This window comes from Archocentrus centrarchus, chromosome 21, assembly GCF_007364275.1.
Source record: "Archocentrus centrarchus isolate MPI-CPG fArcCen1 chromosome 21, fArcCen1, whole genome shotgun sequence".
Classification (NCBI taxonomy): domain Eukaryota; kingdom Metazoa; phylum Chordata; class Actinopteri; order Cichliformes; family Cichlidae; genus Archocentrus; species Archocentrus centrarchus.
The window spans coordinates 9,652,189-9,668,372 of record NC_044366.1 but is presented as its reverse complement, the minus strand read 5'-3'; positions in this window follow the sequence as shown (position 1 = coordinate 9,668,372).

Here is a 16,184-nt window from a genome sequence, read left to right as displayed (position 1 = left end):
TTGGCATTAACATCAGCGCAAAAGCTTTGGATCAGGAGTTTCATGGCATAGGTTTCCATGGTGCAGCTCCTGTAGGTGTAATCTGTAGTTGGACCTGTACTTTTGTGCATATAGTGGGATAAAACAAAGAAACATCAAACCTTCAGTGTGCTGCATGAACATCTGTACCTAGAACAGAAAAAAAAAATTTGAACTTTTGTAAGCGAACAGTTAGCATGATGTTTCCTTCAAAACATATTCTTGCAAATGAGTTGCAGTTAAATCTAATTCAATCTAAAAATGTGGCTAATAATAGCAATGACAACAACTATAATAATAACAAAAACAATTATAATGTTACTTTGATACCAAGAAGAAAAAAGTTGCACTTTCCACACATGTATGCAGACTTCATCTTTAATCTTGTGGGATTAAAAAAAAAGATTTTAGCTTTTTTAGACATTTTTGTGAATGTTTGTCATGCACATAACGAGGTATGACCAAAAATGCAACCTTTATTTTAAACATCAAATTGTACAGGAGTCCAGGTAAAGAAATTGCCTCAACGTGTTCGTAATATATTTCACGAGATCAGATAGTATTATTGATTTTATTTCAGTAAGAATGGGACAAATTTGGGGTCACAATGAGCAGATCATTTTACTATTGACTATTAACAAGTCAGTTCATCCAAGTTAAAATCTGTGCAAGATTTGAAGAAAATTCCTAAGATACTGCATTCAGAAGAATGGGACATAGAGATGTGCAAATAGCCTCTGGTGCTGGTTTGGGGCATAATAAATCCTTATAGTTGTAGTCCTCATAGTTTTTATTGGATTTTTTTGTTTTTTTTCCAGTGATTTTCTTTTTTCTTTTCTTTTTTTTTTTGAAGCTCAGATCCAGTGATAAGGAAAAGTTCATTTTCCTTTAAATAGCTTTTCAGTTTAGTAGTTGTCATGGCCCCTGACCTTCGTTTGTTGTATGCGTTTGTTTTTGTGGCGTTTTCCAGGAGTTTCCTAGGTGGAGACTCACTCATGCTTCTCTAGGCAGGTCACCGCTCTTGCTGAGTCTTTGCTCTGGTCCTGTGACCGTGTTCTTTCATTTGAGTTACCTTGATATACTTTTTGCACCCATGGCATGTCCTATACACTTGCCAACTCACCCATGCACCACGTTAAGCCACTGATACAGACTTATGCATATACAGTATCATAATTATTATTAAGTTTAATAAATCTTTAGTTATCCCTATACATTTGGTGGCATGACTCCATTCTTTGTTGCGACCTAGGAGCCGTTGTACCAATTGGGGGTTTGCCCGGGATTTGAACCCAGGACCTCTCACAGAGATTCAGGACATGACTGCAGATGCTGAACACCTGGCCAGTGCTCTGCCCACCTATTTAAAATTCTGCCTGTCTAGGCATTCCTGGTCTCTGTTCCCACTGCGTCTTTACTCTGGTCCTGTGACAGTGTCTTGCCGAGTTCACGCCTCAGCACCCCCACTTGGTTCTTTCATTTGAGTTATCTTAATTTACTTTTTGCGCCCGCGTCATGTCCTATACACTTGCCAACTCATCCATGCACTGCTTTATTCCACTGATATGGACTTACCAGTACATCATAATTAAGTTTAATAAATCTTTGAATATCCCTATATAGTTGGTGGCATGACTCCATTCTTTGTTGCAGCCTAGGAGCCAGTTGTAACAATGGTAAACAGTTAAATGACAAAAAGGGTTATGGTTACCTTTAATTTGACACATTATGTTGGTTAGTTTTATTGTATATAGTCTGTGAATACATGTTTCTTTAAAAAGAAAGTGAGTCAGTGTCTAGAAACTTCAATTCTTTCTACATTTTCTATAAACTCTAGAAAAAAAATGACCCATATTTGGAATTGCTGGCCTCCAAATTGTAATTACAGTAATTACTTTCAGAATGCACATAGACTGGATGCTTTGTAAGGAAACTTAAGATATACCCAGACCAGATAAGACCACAAATCTGTGGTCAAGAGTAGACCCTCCCTTACCAGTTGCTGCTTGCGTGCAGAGAGAAATCCTGTTTAGTGTCCTGACTCACTTACATATTCTGTACCCTAAGGGAAGTGATGGAATCACTATCGCAAATGTAAGAATGCAAGAAATACACTTTAAAAGTAAGCAGATGTGCAGTTAAAAGGTGCTATTTTAGAATCATGCGATTCTATTCTTAACCAAAACTACAAATCTTCTCATTGTCTCGTGCACCAACTGCATGTCGAGTTCAGCGTGCACAGTGCATCTTTCAGTTCATTGATTTTAGTAAAAACACTACATGGATAAAAAGTTGATGTGAGAAGGTGTGCTTGCAGTGACACTGTGTGTGAATGGCACATGAGTGTTTGTTTATACAAGCATGTGTGTTTCTTTTTGCGGGCACATGCGTGACAAGTGACAGGGTGGGTGTATGCACGCTAGTATTATGTGTTCACAACAACCTAAAGCCAAGGTTGAGTAACCTACTCCAACTGCTGCTGGGTTTCTACAGTAGGCTTTAGTTGCAGCCCAGTTAAAGTTCAGCTGATCTCTCTATTGTTTGTAAGAAGCATTTCACGGAAATTAAAAATGCTTACTTCTTGCTTTAATGATTTCATGTTACTTAGAAAGGAACACATGGCAAATGATCATATAAGAACCTTATCATATTTCATATATCATAAACACATATCATTATCCTTCATAAACATTTGTTTGATATTAGATTACTCAAAAGAGAGAGAAAAAACATTAATCTTCATGAGAATAGCTCTAGCTTGTAAACGTCAGAAACACCAGGCCTGGGCTTGTGTGCTGAGTTTATTTGAACAGTGGCTGTTATTTTGATAGCGAGCAGGTTCCAAAGTGACTGCAGATTTGAGCTGAAACAACATCATGCTGGTGAGTGAGATTTATTATGTTATTATCCCTTGACATGAACTGGCATGTCACTTTTTAAACATTCTCTTATGTTTTCAAGGAGAGTCAGGTTCTTTTGCAATGAAGCCTGAATGGATACTCACAATGCATATAAATAACAGGAAGTGACATCTGTCTTCACTGTGCAAAACCAGGGCTTAATCTTGTAAATCAACATCTGTAAATGAAAATATTGTTAGGTAATGTTAGGTATGTTCCCTACCTAACATTAGTGGAAAAAATACACCAGTTTATCTCCCTCTTCTGGGAACAATACATTTTGAAATGATTCATATATTTGGCCTGCATATCAAAACGTCACCCAACATATTCATCAGCTTTAACCTTAATTGCTTAATTGATGCTGTTCTATCAGATGGCTGGTAATGTAACAAACTACTGCAATAAAATTTTGCATATTACTATGAGCAACAAGGCCACAGCATCCAAACTATAATTAGTGTTTTTGTAACTGCTGTGAATGCATGCATAAAGTATGCACACAAGAGATAACGAGAAAGACAACGAGTCTAGTCATGTTTTTCTAGCAACTTATATTTTTGTGTACGGGCATTTGTACATTTAAGTGTTTTCAGTGTTTCTCTTTCTCTTCACGTTTAGGACATGCTTGTGTTCATTTCAGTGTGCGGTCCTTTTTTGTGGCAATGTTTTGCAACACCCAGTGAATCTAGTCTCTATTGTTTGTCCGTATTCCCACCCATAGCCGTCTCATTAGCCACTGTCATGCTGAGTTGTTTTGAGCAAGCAATGGAAAGTAGGTGGATTACCATAAATCAAGCCACAGGTCTTCTTAGTAAAAATACTCTTGAAAGAGTATTTTCTTTCAAGAGTAGAAAGAAAGAGATAAAATATATATAGAGAGAGAGATCAAGAAAGACTTCACATAACACGAAGAAACTTTCTAAAGAAAATCATGAAGGAGGAGGCCAGACATAAGTAGACAGACAGTTAGCTGCTGGATGAAGAATAAATGTTCTTTTTTTTTTTTTTTGCTTTTTCCCTCAAGGGTTGAGGGAAAAGAACAAATGTGAGGGACCAGTCCCTACAAGAAAACTCAGGGGAATGAACACTGAATAGTGCTTTATAACAGTAATCCACATGTGCTGTGTATGCATGCCAGATGTAGAAAACGGCAAGTCGAACAAAATGGATCAGCAGTATGGCCTTCAGTATCATAAAGTAGACAACATATTATTGATGCCATGACTGATAATATGCTACAATGGTGGCCACTGAAACTCAGGATCATCTTAGTTGGAATATGATTAGTAACTTTTTATCTACTTTGCACAACATCCACCCATTTTCTTCAGCTTATCCAGTTGAGGGTCTTGGGGGCAGTGGCTGGAGCCTATTCCAGCTGTCATGGGGTGAGTAGCACAGGGAGAACATTCAAACGCCACAGAGAAGGGCCCAAGCCAGCTGATGGACTCAAATCCAGGATCTTCTTGCTGTGAGGCTGCAGTGCTAACCACCACACCACTGTGCTACTCACTTTTTTGCAACAAACATAAGCAATTTTCAAATAAATAGAAACTGAATCATACAAATAAAAGTGTAGTTTGGCTGCCTGTAGTTCCTGTGATTTGTCCATAGAGTTTGTAGAAGATGAGGCTTTAAATGCTCTAGTAGCAGTAAAATTACAATAATGAGTAATAAATAAATGATAAGCAACTCAAAAGAATTAGGTCAATCTTCATTTCCTTGTTAGGCTACCACAATAAGGTTACATAGCTGACACATATCTAGCCAAAACAAGACAAGAAAAAAATACCTTGCTGGAAATTTAACCATGAATACAGCCTTACATCCATTAATATTTGTCATTCTATTTCAGATTATAAAGTTGGACAACAGCAGTGCTTCCACTGTGACCATAAACCTAGAAACAGAAGCAGAAAACCTTTGTGAAAAGGTAATGTTAGCATCCCACCAAGTATACAAAAGTCCCAGCGTGCAGCTTCAGAGCAGGCATGGCAGACAAATGCATGGGAGTCAATGGGTGATTTACAACCACAGTCAAAATTGGATAAAAGCTACTTGAAAAGTTGTTTTTTTTTTTTTCTCTGTCCTCAAAAATGAGGTTTCAAAAGTTGTTTTTCCTTACAGATTACACTTCTACCACGCATATGCAAAGTTCCATGCAATTAAGGCTTCCAGCCTTCATGCTGGGCTGCCCACAGTACAGTTTAGCAGTAAAGTAACTTTAGCCAGTACTTCATCCATTTCATGGCTTACTCCTAATAATTTGCTATGAGTAATCAGACCAAACTCTGTAGGGACTACTTAGAAAGCATGTTACAGTTAAGTTTGGAAGCATTGCAATTGTTGAATGTCATTTTAGACATACGTCATAGATGCCCCTGCATGACTCTAGATCAGAGAAGGCCACACAAGTGGCAAGTTAAATCCAATTAGCTGAAGCAGACCAACCCTTTAGGATTAAATTATTTCAAAGTTATGTGCTACCATGTGAGTTCACTGACTTAAAATGATATCAAAGCATTACTCAAAGTGTGCTGCGAGTCACCGATACACTACTGGGACTACATTCTACTCTTTACATTGGCACTTCTCACAAGCCTCTTGCCTGCCCTCTCTATAAAATGTTCTGAGTGATTCAAAATGGCCTCAACTAAACAACATTACCCAGAGAGTCAGACTATGGTGAAACAAAGTTTCAAAAGTCAGTCAAAGATGTAAGAATGGGTGAAGAGAAGATTATGACTAGAGCTGATGACAATTCGTATGTCAGCTGTAAACATCAAAAGCTCCCCAACAAATGTTGATTTGTCTGAAACCAACAACAGACAGACAATGACCAAACCCAAATTTCTGTACTCTGATGGAAGGGAAGCAAGTCATGGACAGAGAGAAGGTGACACGCTTTTGACACTCAGCATTGAGGATAATATTAACAAGTGTCACTGCTGTGGACAACCGACTCCCCCAAATCTGTCAAACCACAGGAAACACTGTAACTCATTCTGTATCTCTACCTCTTAGCCAATTAGTAATGGGATAGCCAGACAAATGCACAAATGAGAATTAATCTGGAACTTTCAACGGCCAAGGGAGATAATCCAACTGACGCATCCAAATACTGAAGATGTCTGTCATTATATCAAATCTCCCCCATACTAGATAAATAGTTGTGAATTGTCTGGCACAGGCAAGGGTGGCTGAAAATGTGTTTAAATGGGATGGAGGCCAGACATATTCTGTCTGACCAAATGAAACATGAGCACTTAGATTCATCTGGTTCCCATGCTAGCTTAATTAGTTTAATCTAGCAATCTCTGAATTTATTGCCACCTGCAATAAATAACCTGCCAACCACTCTTTAATTTTCTTTCTGTCTGACTTCCTTTTCTGTCCTCATCTGTCTCTGTTGACTGTCCCCATAGGGAACACTGAGTGCCATGTTTGATAGTAAGAGACTACTACATGCCTGCTCTGATAGATGTGGAGAGATCTTGTTTTCCTCACTACCCAGTGGAGTTCTCCATTGCACCACTCACCAGTGCTAATGTAGACAGCCTTAGGGAGAACTCAGCACAGAGAATTGTAACAAAAATTGTTACAGGAAAGAAAATATATGTTCCTCAGGAACAGAAGAAACTGAGAACATATCAACCTGATTACTCTATTGCACCAAAAAGCAAAGTTAGTAGGAACTGCTTTTTTTTACTCTAAAAACTGAAATAGTTTATATATCTTGTGTGTCAGCAATATTTTCCTAGTATCTTTTATACATTCTAATAATTTAACACTTAGTGTTTTGCATGATACTGGCTGATATACGGTGATACATGGACAAGGAAAATAACGTGTTAAAATATATTCGGATGACTGATCACTAGACTTCTTTACCATTTAGGTAGCAAAGATTTTGATCCAAACTTTTTGCAGGACATTTCTTTCCAAGCCTCATGTTGGAATTACTAATTCATCATTCTTACACCTTGAGGAATTCCATTCCAAATTTAAATCCAATGTGACAGGAACAGAGAACATTCAAGGTAAATCCACATTATATCATAGGCCTCTCTTGTATGCAGTCCTTTCAGCCTCTTCACAAATACTTGATCTACACTAACACTGCAGTTTGATCTGTGTTATTAATTCATGCACGGTTCCACCAGGGAAAGATTGAAAAGGAAAACGGGGATCATTTTTAGTGTGCCTTTTCTCATCCATAATTGAAAACAGAGGCCAACAAGTACATGCTTTTAACACCATTTGCAACATGTTCTGCTCGACCTAAGCTGGCACTTGCTGGATTTGAGTTCCACTTTCTCGAAGCCTGAGAGAGAATGAGATGGTGTAGAGAAATGTTATGTGCCTGCTGACAAAATCACTTTCACTCAACCTCATAGACACACACTTACACAGACATACACGTACTACAAATCTTGTCTTTGTCAGCTTGGGAGATGGGGAGTGACACAAGGAGCAATTTTCTGAAATATTGATCAGCGAGGGTCAAACATTTCCTCACAAGAGGGGCTATTTATGGAAAAGGGCTAGCCCCTCTGGTCCACTGGCATTCCCAAGGAAGATCTTTTAGCTCTACTGATGCACCTTGATCCAGCTGAAATATTGCACTTAGAGCTCAACAAAGTATAAGACAGCAAAATTTGGGTCGTGCTTGGCTAAATGCTGACTTCAAATTGGGACACTACTTGGGAAATGACATGATTATTTCATAAGTCTGTAAGAATAAAAGTACAAACAAAAAGATTGAAAATGCCTGTCAAGCCACTGCCTATTCATTTGTGCAATAACAAACAAACATGAATGTTAGAGGTATTAAAAAAAAAAAGCCTTTAATGTATTGTTGCCACTGCTCCCAAAAAAGAACAAAACTGCACAGAATGTCACCAAAACTATATTTGTCATTTTTGCATTTTTGTTTTTCTCCAGAATAAAGAAATAAACTTTGGATGTGCCCGTAGGCAGATTTTGTTGTTTTGGATAAACACAAGAATGATATCAATCTTCTCTCTTATTCCCGGCAAGGCATCAAATGACCTATTATTCGTTGAAACCATGGCTTTACCTTCAGAGGTCTATTCTCATTTTAAGTCAAAAGCCCATTTGAGATGGCTGATATCGTGATTGTTTCCCCCAAACAAAGGAATTACTTTAATGTGCCATTATTTGGTCATTTATCTCTGCATTCTTTCCTCATCTGTCACGCATTCTACTGAATTGTTGGAAAACCCTGTTCCATCCACCATGCCCATCACCACATAAGGTCAAAGTAGCCGTCATGCCATGCCAATCTGAAAGTTCACAACATTAATAAACATGAAGTGTGTGTGAGTGGAAAGGTGTCCTCAACATTTCTACAATGTTAACAAGGAAATGTGCAAAGCACAACAGCATATCATAACTATTGATGTTCCTGCGATTATTGCTCTCTGAGACTTGGAAAATCTTGGTGGAATGACAGCTGCTATAACAAAAGGGATTTGTGGAACTGATCAGCATTGCTATGGTGGATAGCACTTTGCTTTTCTAAAATCCACTGGAAAAAAACAAGCTGGATGTGGCAAGTGCAAAGTTAGCAAGAATGACCACAATTAATTAAAAACCTACAAGAATGAAATGAAAGCAAGCATACTTGCCAAGGTTACATTGGATTTTTTTTCTCTCCCTCTGTATTTTTCTCTGCTTCTCCGCCTTTATGTCCCAGGCCGGTGATGAGTTATCTCCCTCAAACAAGTTAAACTGCTGCATCATCAACTAAACCGTCAAAACATCTGACACAGTATAATTAGTAATTTCAGCATTAGTAACACTATGAGGAACAAGCAGTGGTACCCTTTAATCTTAAACTGTTCAGAGGGCTGTTTTATGTCCTTTCTCCTTTCCACTTCCTACCTTCTTCTTTCTACTGACCCATGATAGACTGCAACCCACAGTCTTTAAGCAGACCAGACTCTAAACCTCAAAGAAAGGGTGTGTATGGTTCTACAGACAGATCAGAACACCAGCGGTGAGCCAAACAACTTTGTCAGTAATTTCTCATTTGTAGCTCTGTAATTCCTTGTTAGATTCTTTTGCAACCTGTAGTGCATCAAAACATTATAATGGACACTGAGGATTAGCAGAGGAGTTCAAGTAACTGAGTGGCACTATGTCTGCAGAGTTGGTGGTCCTTTCTGATTGTCTGTCTGGTCTAACAAAATTGCATGTTTTGTTATGTACTTGTCATGTACTTTTTGCCTCAAGCTGCCTGTGCTCATGGATGCAGTCACTGTTTAACTTTCATTATGCAATAATATCTTTTATGATACAGGTATAGTTTAGAAAAGGCACTATGGTAAAATCTGACCATTTTTAGGACAGTGTCACATAATTATTATGTCAGTCTTAATGGAGATTCCATGCAGCAGAGGAATTCCTGTTATCTTTTGCTGGGAAGTTCAAAATCCTTATCATCAACTTCATGGCACTAGGCTGAGTCATGGTCATTAAGAAAACTATTCTCAGCTGCAGCGTGCTTATAGCCTTGATGGGAACCTAAAAGAAACCTTTTTTCATATAATCTAAATATTGGGCTCCACTCATCAAAATACTTTAAAATTAAAGATGGTCCCCTTTTGGATCCCCACCAAATGACAAACATTTAAAGCACTAAAACTGGCCGTTACACATCTGTAAGAAGCAAGACATAAACCAGGACTCTGAAGTCACAAAGACTTCAGAGAGAAACTCCAAGAAGTGATAAGTGATAAGAAGTTTTAGCATAAATGTGACCATGTTTTGATAACTGCTACACTATGTGCTATAGGCTGTAGACAAGATGGACACAGCTTTCAGGTGTAAAAAGTGAAGACAGTGCAGAAGTGCCTTAATTCTGCAGTCTTTCTAATGACCCATCCATCCATCCATCCGCTTCCGCACATCCTGTTAAGGGTCGCGGGGGGGCTGGAGCCTATCCCAGCTGTCATAGGGCGAGAGGCAGGGTACACCCTGAACAGGTCGCCAGCCTGTTGCAGGGCCAACACGGAGTGACAGACAGCCTTTCACACTCACATTCACGCACTCAGTCACACCTATGGGCAATTTAGATTAGCCAATTAACCTAACCCCAGTAAGTGCATGTCTTTGGAATGTGGGAGGAAACCCACACAAGCACGGGGAGAACATGCAAACTCCACACAGAGAGAGGGAGAGGCCTGGGCCAAGGTGGAATCGAACCCAGGCCTTCCAGATGGTATTCTAACTGTGAGGCAGCAGTGCTAACCACTGCGCCACCGTGCTGCCCCTCTTTCTAATGACCCGCAGGGGCAAAATCTTCTGGTTGTAAATACAGATTGCATGGAAAAGATAAACACAACCACCACAATGTTACACAATGGTTTGTAAAGCTCTGGTTTGAAGCATCTGCTTTAGCTACTTTGGAGTTTTTGACGGATCCATGGTTACATTTGCACAAAAGGACGGACTGCTGCATGATCAGCTAAGGGTGGAAATCTTAGTAAATCTTAGTAAGCAAGCTGGGTGTATCACAGTGTTGGCTTCATCTGTGTTGGCATCTATTTAACAATCATAGCAGCCACACCCTAACTTTTAAGCTTTAATAAACTTTATAAAAGAAGTACAGTCCCCATACAGTTATTGTGACAAAAACCCACAATAAGTGGGTAAAGGTAAAGAAATCAAAGTCACTTTTAATATGAGACTGTAAATACCCTAATTTCTGACATAAAGTTGAGCATTTTAACATGGGGGTGTCTATGGGGACTGACTCAGTTCAGCTTCAAATGGCTGCTTGAGGAACTGCAGTTTTTGAAGTCCACTTGTGTAAAAGTCAGTGGAAAAACTACAGAACTGCTCCCTTGAACTGCTTTCACTTTGAGTTTTAACTCTCAATAGTTTTAGTCCTAGTGAACACAATATGGTGTTCATTGTAAATTATGATCCCCATAATTTGGAGTCAAAAAGAATGATAAAGTGGGGTATCTTACTGTATATGTACTACTACATACTGTAGTTCATTATACACAACAGCAGAGAACAGGTACAGTTATCCAACCTACAGCTTTTATTACCTGCCTACAAGAAAATCTTGTTAGTCAGGACTAATACTTAGTAATATCTGTCTTTTACCACATGTTATAAATTCATTTATAAGACTTTTATTCTTTGATAATTAGATAATCATTCTGTTGACCAATGCAAGACTACATGGTTTTCGACCAGTTATAAATGGGGGCACATTACAGTGTGATTGGAAAACTGAAAGAATATAATGTGTATGATGAATTACCACTTAGTCCATTTTACATGCATGGATACAGCAAGTGTGTGTTTGGCTTGCAGAGCTGCAAAAATCTCAATGACATACTGTTCCTAAAAGCTCCTTGTACTGTGTGGAGTACTGAGGGTGCTGCTGCTGGCAGACAGTAATTTCTTCTAAATCTCCCATTCAGCACTTTCATTATTTGCCCCATTTTTTACTTGTTTTCAGTCAGCTACAAATAGAGGTGTGGTCTAAAAATGGGTGAAACAGTTGATGATGATGTAGGGTAATCAGTAGCAATCTACTTGTAAAAAAGCAGAGACAAAGACATGTCCCTAGGCCATTTCTACTACCTTACCTAAAGTTCACTGTGCATGCTGTTTCTGCACAGACCTGCCAGGCTGAGCTCAGCCTTCATTCCTCACATTCTTCCATCCTCCGTTCCCTCTTGTCCATCCCTCATTTCTCTTCCCTATGATCCCGCAGGGCAACCCTGCCTGCAGACTATGGCACAACATGGCTGGATCACTTGGCCTTTTTTTCACTTATTGTGGGTTTATACTCTTTAGTTGTCTTTACACTCTGGCTTTACTTATGCTACCTATACCGTATTTATGCTATCTTTTGTGCAAGCCACTTTTTTTTTTTTTTAACTTTTCACACTTGTGAGTAAGAAACTAACTAGTGCTCACTTAAGTGCACGCTTCTACAAATTTTCAAATTCTAATAAATTTAATTTCATGTTGCCAACAGAAACAGATATTATTTTTTGATAATCTGCCCAAGCCTCACACACTTTCTCACTGCTTTTTACTCACACATATATAGCATAAAGTGCATTCCAGGTGTTTAACTAAAGGGAAGAGTGCGAGGAATGCAGCCTAAAACTTTCACCTTCAGTTTCATACAGGTGTGACTGGAGCTAGTAACTCCTGTCATTTCAAAGCCCACCACTTAACATGCCGGTGCTGTTCCCTGCTCTTCCAGTTTCATTCAAAACTCTTCTTTATTAATATCATATCAATACAAATATAGGCAAATTACAAAGGAACAAAGACAAAGCATCATTTCTCTGTGCCTCCCTTCTCTTTCAAATGTGACAGACAGAGGTGATCAGGTACAGATTAAGAATAAGAATCGGTGATGAGGACAGATTTGAACATGTCAGAAGGGGAGTGCCAAGGCTTCACTACTACCACAGTGTTGAAACCTGCTCCATGCTGAAGTGTGTGGTTGCATATGTATGTGTGTACACACATATACAGCATGTATCTCTGCAGCCCAGAGCCCACACAGTGAAAAACACATACAAGGAGACTTTTAAACACAAGTCTTTGTCTTGATTCGGACTTTCACTAATGACTAATTGTGACTAATGTCCACAGGTAAGATTACACTTTTTTACAGGTTCATACATTTTTGAGAATGTTACAGGAATAGATTTACATGATTTAATATAAAAAAAAAATATTGCTTTTCTTATATATATTTGATATATCACAAATATCAAATAAATCAAAGTGGCCCTCTGGGTTGAAGAAGAGAAAACAAGTCCTCAAAATTTGATTCTCTCTAACGGCCAGTAGGTGGGGACTACTGGCTGCAAAAAAAATGTATAAGTCTATGGAAAAACAGCCCCACTTCTCACTTTATTTATCATCTCAGTAAAGACGGTCCTGGTGAGTTTATGGTCTTAGTCGCTACTTTGAAGTGATCTGCAGTACAGCATGATATTCATTTTGTAAATCATGCTCCCACTGAGACTAAAATTGGAGACAAATCAGGGTATGCTTTTGGGTGTGGCTACCTTGTAACCACAAAAATGGCATGCATTTCATTCTTGGGTTCTCAGTTACATGCACACCCCAGAAAAAACAATGGGGCTTTAACTATTTATTCTTCACTTCTTTTTTCATTCAGAAGGCTATTGTGGTTTTGCAGACACATGACCATGATCCACGTAAAATTAACTTGTCTGACATTATGGATGTGTGACAATGATAGTGACATTATAGGATGAAGTGAATAAAGCTCCAGTAACACAGGCCTAGAGACCATTCAGTGACAATCTGGCTGCCACTAGTTAATAGGGAATAAATCAGAATTCCCCGACCAGTTGGGAGCAGTTGCTGGAGGTTGATGGCAGTCACTGGGAAAATGATTGCGAAAGCCCCAGTCACATGGGCCAACAGACTGGTTAGTGACCCCCTGGCAACCACCTGTCACTATGCAAAAATGTGTATTCTCCAACCAGTTCTTTCCAACCAGAAAAGAAGGTGCTGCACAACCAGAGACAGCCAGCAACCTCTGGGAACCACTGCCAACCAGTTCCCTGACAACTGGTGGTTGTACCACGTGCAATATGGCAGACAACTCTTGAGCAATGCGCACATGTGAGAAACCTCAATGGGGATCTGTGTTTACACTGAAAAAAACAGCATCTTTTCAACATGGTAAAACCACCAACCAAATTTCTTACTTCCCATTTAACATTTTCAGACACAGTTTCTTGATTCTCCATGGGAATCTGTCAACTTAAAAAAATAGATGCTTGAATAATAAGCTTTCTGAATATGCTTGTGCTTACTTTATTGCATAGGTTTAGAACTGGCATGCTCCCATACAGCTGATTACTTTCTATAGGCAAAAATCTTGCGATTCACTGGTTTTTAAATGATGTCTAATGCATATTTATGTTTGCAGAAGTATGGTGATTAAAAAAAAACAAACAGAAAATGTATTTCCAAATGTTTCACTTTATCATCACAGAATATTATTTCTGATACTATTATTCCAAACTGTGTAGAATAATATTTGCAAGTTATTTTGTAATTTTTATACTGCTTACCTGTCAAAAAGGAAAATGACCCCAGATAATTCACTGGTTGCACTATGCTTGCACTGCATGCCATTGTTTGACGTGTTTTGCATTCTGTGTTGAGTGTTAAACATTAAGTGTACAAAACATCCCCTTTTCTCATCTCCAACACCTGAATATGATGACATAATAAATTATCTGACCAAATGATAGCCTCACCTGCAATATATGTCTTTCAAACAACATTCCTTTTTGTATGAGGCAGCCACTGCTGGTGAGTAACCACCTCTGCACATGATCACACCTTTTGGCTGGATGACGTGTGTGTGAGGTAATTGAATATTGTGTCTGATGTAGTGGGTGAGTGAGCCTTCATTTTATGTGATCAGTTGAATACTTGATACAGACAGACGCACCAGACATCTGGAGGGCGATGCTTTTACTGGGGTTATGACATTAGCAGTATACTGTTACAAGGATCAACAAACAGCATGAATGTGCGCATGTTTGTGGATCTGTGCGTGCTTGCAGATACATGCATTCACTCAGTGGTGTTAATGTACTTTGCAATCATGCACGCGCGTTCCAGAGTGAAGGGAACATAGAGATCAGAGATGGATCAGACACAAAGAAGGAGTATTTAAGAGTGTGCCTACCTCCCAGTGTCACAGCAATAGCCTTCATCTCACCTAGACAAACCACAACAAGGTATATGGGGGGGGCAGGGAGATACCTCATTGGCATATGAATGATGACTCCCGCCTAAAGGGGAATTCCACCCTAAAACAGATTTTATGCACAGGTGGGTTATATAGCAAACATCTAATCTTTTATAGTTTATAAACTAACTTCTTGCTAGCAGTTAATGTAAGTTATTTTTAAAAAATAATGTTTCCAGTTTACCGTTTTGTGTTGAGTGGACTTTTTCTTTTAATAAATACAAAGAGCAGATTATTGTTCGGTTTCTTTTTGTGCTGATAATTTTAGTTTATTTTTGTTTTTTTTCTGTCATTATGGTTTTAAAGAAAAATATATTCTTGGAAAAATCATTATCATTTTCAGTTGTATCAGACTGTGAGATGAATGTGTGGAAAAAAGTTTATGAAAGAAAATTCATGTGATCAATCTCACGTTTTGAATATGCTGCTCTATATGGTTTGCTTCTTTGCCCATTTTTCTTCCATTTAATCTGGCTTTATTCACATATATTTTGGGTACATTTCACTGGAACTGCACATACATTTCAGTGGTATTCCTCATCATTTCACTTTCACTACTACACCATATTCTGAAGGGGTACTGTGTAGAAGTGAGTCTTTTGGAAACACATTAGACTTTCTATAGTTGCCAGTACTCCAGATTAATCATCCGTGGATGTGTTTCTCAAGTACTGATTATCCCTTCCATGTCTGTGAGTCTGTTTGGGTCCAAGAATCCTAGTGGTGATAGTAATTAGGGCAGGACCCCCTCCCCCAGAGTCTAGATGCTGGCAGTGGTGAAGATAAAGATGGAGACTTGGATGGTGCACTGAGTGACTTGGGTGAGGTGGAGATGGGGAAGAGGTGGTTTGCACAAATGAGTCTGCAAGGGAGAATGACAGGTAAGCAGTGAGATTTAAAGTACAGAGTGGAGGCCGGTTGGCTTGAAGAAGGTGGACAGAAAGATGATTGGACTGGAGCAGTGATGACAGCTTTGAGTTTGACAGCATGTGAAAATGGAAGTGATGGGAAGAATAAACATGCAGCCAATCACCCGAGAAAGTCTTCCTTATTGAACTTATGCATAAGCTTCATCATGCCCTCCTGTTTTCTGGGACTGCACAGACTCGTTTGGGATTTACGTTGCAATACACCAACTACATATGCACCCCAGGCAGCAGATTTCAAGTGGACTTCAAAGAGTTATAATAGGAATTACTGCTCGGCTGGTGTCTTTACCTATTCGTATCTGTGTCTCTGTCTATAATCAAGACCAGGAACACAACTTTTGGACTAACAACTACGCTTGTGACCACATTTCACTGATAAATGTTAGCCCAGAAGTGGAACTAGGAGAAACCATGTAACTTTTATAGTAACTTTTATAATATTAAAGAAAGTTTTGTTTTGTGCCAAACCTCTAACTCTTTATCACTGTGTTTGAGTTTAGGCAATGTAAAAATGAGACAATA